General features: G+C 42.1%; 1 pseudogene; it reads right to left on the bottom strand.

Annotated features, from left to right (window-relative positions):
• Positions 1-338: 338 nt before the first annotated feature.
• Positions 339-1,152, bottom strand: LOC123462709 (annotated as a pseudogene).
• Between the last annotated feature and the right edge of the window lie 3,600 nt (positions 1,153-4,752).

The following is a 4,752-nucleotide window of genomic DNA, read 5'->3' as shown; positions in this document are numbered from 1 at the left end:
AAAAGCAATAATCAGTGTTTAAAAAAAATAATATAAAAACAAACATGCACACAATGTTCATAAGGGTTTGTTTTATTATTAGCTCATGTACTAGTAAAGTGTGTTTAAATAATAGGTCACTACATGAGTGCAGCATTGAGAACTAGATAGCCAATTCAACTAGAAGGCAGCTAACGAGTAATTGAGTACATATTTAAAACACAGCTCTTGTTCAGATCATCTGTTATTTTGCCTGCCGTGCTGTGATCGTGGGAGCGGGTGGTAAGCTGCTGCACACGTGGAAATACATGAAGGCCAAATCTTCTGATGTCCATTCCCAAAGATTTCTTTCAGCTGGATTAAGCTTCTAATTCCAAGGCAAGTCAGTTTGTGGCCTCCAGCATTAATGTTCTTCCAGCCTACCAGAGCAGACATAAGCTTCACAGCAGGCTACAAAGTCAGAGTGTGCCACACTCAATTAAACTAGAATTGTTGATCGTTGCAAAAATGGAAGTAGTAGAGTCCGGCTGACATTTAGCTGTGATGCCAAAACACATGCAGGTTGGTTCCCTGATGTCCAAGCAGGATTTACTCAAGTGGCACGATCTTCACACACTTCCAGTGTTGGTGCATAGCTGGAGTCCCCAGTTCTATAGTCCCCAGCAAAGGCATTTCTCATCAGCTTTGGTTTGGCATCGTCAATGTTCATCTGGTAACCAGAAAGACAGTCCTCGTAACCGAGGGCAGCTGAACCATGGATTGCCCAGTGTAGCCCAAATCAAATTCACAGCCACAGTGTATACACGCACTCCTGTAAGAGACCTTGATGGTTGACCACTTTTCTTTCTCGTGTTTGGTGAGAAGGTGGAGTCAGATATTTCCGTTTTAAACCTGGTCTTCAGTTGTGATCCTCCTTCCGGAGTGTTACCAGTAATCTGTTTTTCTGTGAAAGCTACACCACCCTCACATCATTTGGATTCAGTTTGCAAGATCCCAGTAGCTTCACCCATGTCTGGATTGTGTGAGCCAGTTGTTGAGAGTTCTGCAATCACTGCGTGACTTTGTCTTCACATCCAGCTTCACCTAAGCAAAGCCAAATCCTTTCCTGAAAATATCTCTGGCAACTTTGCCGAAGTCTGCATAGGATGGAGGGAAACACATTAACCATGCGCAGCTCCGTCTCTAGGTCGCCGTGGCAAGGCTGCAGGAAGAAGTGATCTAGTGGTCCCTTGGGGTACTGCCACCAGCACTGCTGGGCTCACAGCCTCGGTTCTTTTGGGGTTGGGCTGAAGGAAAATGAACCAAGCTGGAAGTCATTATGTTAAGTGAAATAGGCCAGACTCAGAAGGAAAAATACCACATATTTTCTTCCATATGCAGAATCTAGGTTTAAAATCCCATAGCAGAGACAATCATTAAACTAGAAAGGTAACCATGAGAGGGTAAGAGGAGATCTTAAGGTGGGGGAAGAGACAATATTGGAATACAGGTAACATGAAAGCAGAAAGTGAGTGTGTTGGTTCGAATGTGAATGTAACCCCTCGTCCCACCCAGAGACTCAGGTGCTTTATTTAGCTTGTAAATTGGGTCTCCAGGAGCCTGACTGGAGGAGGTGTCACTGGGGTGGATGCTAGAATTGAGCCCAAAGGGATGCATGGAGGTCTGAGCTCTGCACGGGAAGGGGGGTCCTGCTTACTATTGGTTTGTGCTTGCTGCTTTTGGTGTTTTCTGGCTGGATATAAGGAAGCAGCTGCTTCTGCTGTGATGGAACTTCCCCTGGATCAGTAAGCTTGAAATAAATCCCTCCCTCCCCTAAACTGTGTCTGGTTTGGACATCCATCCCAGCTGTGTGAAGGGAGAAAACCAGCCAAAAGAGGGTAGGTGGCACAAGGCTGGGCACAGGAAAAGAGGACCAACCTAGAGAAAACTGTCATGAAACATAATATATAAAAAGACCGAAATCAACCACCACCTTGTATATGAACTTGCAAACTAATACAGAATAAAAGAAATGCATTACAGCAATGGCCTCACCACTCTGCACTTGGTCTTAGTCGAAAGGCCTAGAAGATAGGTCTCCTTGACAGCCTCTGCTAATCTTAGGCTGGACTTCCATCTTGTTCTCCATATGGTTCCTTTGCTGAGCTGTGACAATCTGAAGAGACAGTTTGCCTTTTTCCAGGAATAAAAGGCTTGAATTTTCCTCAAAAGGCAAAAATCAGAAAGTGCCAGTGTATCATCTTGACAGCTCCTTTCCTGATATGGACCTGACAAGGAATCAGAGCAGGGCAAAAAAAGGAAGAAAAGCTAGAGTATGCAACATGACCTCAAAATATTATGAATCCTGTCATTAATGGGACTTTTTAGATGCATACATTGACCATCTTTGAAAAATAGTTTGCAATTATTTTTAATGAATGCTTTGGCCTATGTCACACATAGGAGGTGTTATGCTGAAGGTACATAAGGGCCAATATGGAAGGGCTGAAGTGAAGATGGGAATGTATTCACTCAAGCCAATTTATAGTTAAGGAATATTCATTTGAGGAATGAGTTGGTCCCAAGACAATTTATAGTGTTGTCATAGCCCTGACTCTGTTTACTTTCATTCTGTCAGTTCTATCCTCCCTGACATAGATTCTCTGAGGTTTGGATCTTTACACCAAAAAGACCCATTTTGTTGTTGAGCAAATTCAGGAAGTGGATGAAACAAGTTACATCCAGAAAGGCACACAATCTGCCGCCCATGCATTCACTGATGACCATGATCACGACCTTCTTCACTGTAAATGCCTAATGCTAACAAAATAGGAAACCAGTGTTAATGAATTAGGTAGCAATTAGCATCTGTGGCTATGAATTATCATGGCTACCTTTAAAAAAAAGAAAAAAGTACATTTGAAGAAAAATAACATGTTCAAATGTTAGACTGGAAAAATATTAAATATCAACACTTTCAGAATAGAAGAGGTGACTGGAAAAAGATTCAGGCACATCTTGCTTCTTGTGGGCTCTAGGTCCATTCCCTTTTGTTTGTTTGGTTTTCAAGGTAGGGTTTCACTCTACTGGAGGCTGACCTGGAATTCATTATGTAGTCTCAGGGTGGACTTGAACTCAAGGCGATACTCCTACCTGTCTCCCGAGTGTGGAGATTAATGGCGTGTGCCACATGGCTGGCTTCTGGGCCCGTTCTTGTACTAATGTGTATGGCCATAAGGAGAGGTGCTGCTATCTGATATAACCTATCAGACCTCACCTCTGAGTCTGGCAGCAGGGTTGGCATCCTCTGAGCCAGGGAGTAGAGAGAGGACTACCCAAATAGCAACTTGAGAGCTAACAGTTACTGAGAAGATGGGGAATAAATGCTGGGCAAACCAAGCAACAAGGATGCACATTAACAGGTCATGTTAACTTTGATGTTAAATTCTAGAGCAAATACAGAATATGTGTTTATATTCATCCACAGAAGGTAACTATTTCCTGAGTAAATATCAAGTGGGTGACTGTTAATGACATTATCTTCTATCCCTTTGAGGTATTATAAAAATGTATCATAAGGTTAGGATGAGACACTGTCTTGTTTGAATTTACATGAACATAAATTGTTAACTGGTTTTGCATTCATAGTTCTCCAGCCTAATGTTTAAACATGTCATTTTCCTTCATATTTGATACCAGGACCTCAAACATATTTTTAAAGGTAGCCATGATAATCCATAGCCACAGAAGCTAATTGCTACCTAATCCATTAGCACTGGTTTCCTATTTTGTTAGTGTTAAGCATTTACAGTGAAGAAGAAGGTCGTGGTTGTGGTCATCAGTGAACGCATGGGTGGCAGATTGTGCAACCTTCTGGATGTAAATTGCTTGATCTACTTCCTGAATTTGCTCAGCTACAGAAAATCTTCACAGACAATGTTTTATGACTGGAATTTCATTGGCAACTTATGAATTGTCACGTCTATCTTGTGAGAAACACTAACAAGCAATTAAAAAAGGAAAACAAGCTCAAAAATATTATATCTGGTCATGTCTGTTTTCCCAGAAGGAAGTGCTTTGGTTATCTTTGTGAATACAAAAGTCTGTCATTTTTTCTTCCACCAAACTGCTTAGCCTTATGCTCAGAACTCAAAAGCCCTGACTGCTTTCATATGCTTTTGGACAGAAACCAGTAGAGTTTCCTTTGATATAACAGTATCTTCTCCCATGAGAACACTTCCTTGGAAAATTCACTGAATCTTTAACTTCTTGTATTTTATGGTATTATAAACATAGTTGGACTATCAGAATGTGATTTATCTATGCTGCAATCTCCTTCAGTTTCTCCTTTTATTTCTTGTGTCATATGAGCCTGAAGTTATTTATTAAAGGGTCCCTTATTTGAATAGTCTCCTACTGTCTGGCTGTTGGCTCACATTGGCACAAAGTGATGACAGGTGGATGCTATTCTTTCCTCATTGTTCTTCCCACAATGAAGATGGACATTGTGGTTTTTACTTTCAGCCCCAACCCTCAACCAAATATCCACAGTGGGACTCAGGAGATGACTGAGTCAGTAAAGGGCTTATGTGCTGACAGAGTCAACTGCGGTGCTGTGCAGTGAGCGTTCACGGCCGATGCGCTGACAGAGTCAACTGTGGTGGAGCTGTGGTGTGGCACTCAACAAGGAGGGAAACAGCTGCCATACACTTAGGATTCCACTGTGGGTTTTGAGGAGCATCTAACTAGTGTACCTCTGTTGTGAACTGTTGGCTGTGGGAGGCATCAGAGCAG

The sequence above is a fragment of the Jaculus jaculus genome, chromosome 8, assembly GCF_020740685.1.
Source record: "Jaculus jaculus isolate mJacJac1 chromosome 8, mJacJac1.mat.Y.cur, whole genome shotgun sequence".
Taxonomy (NCBI): domain Eukaryota; kingdom Metazoa; phylum Chordata; class Mammalia; order Rodentia; family Dipodidae; genus Jaculus; species Jaculus jaculus.
This window is presented reverse-complemented; position numbering and strand designations above follow the sequence as displayed.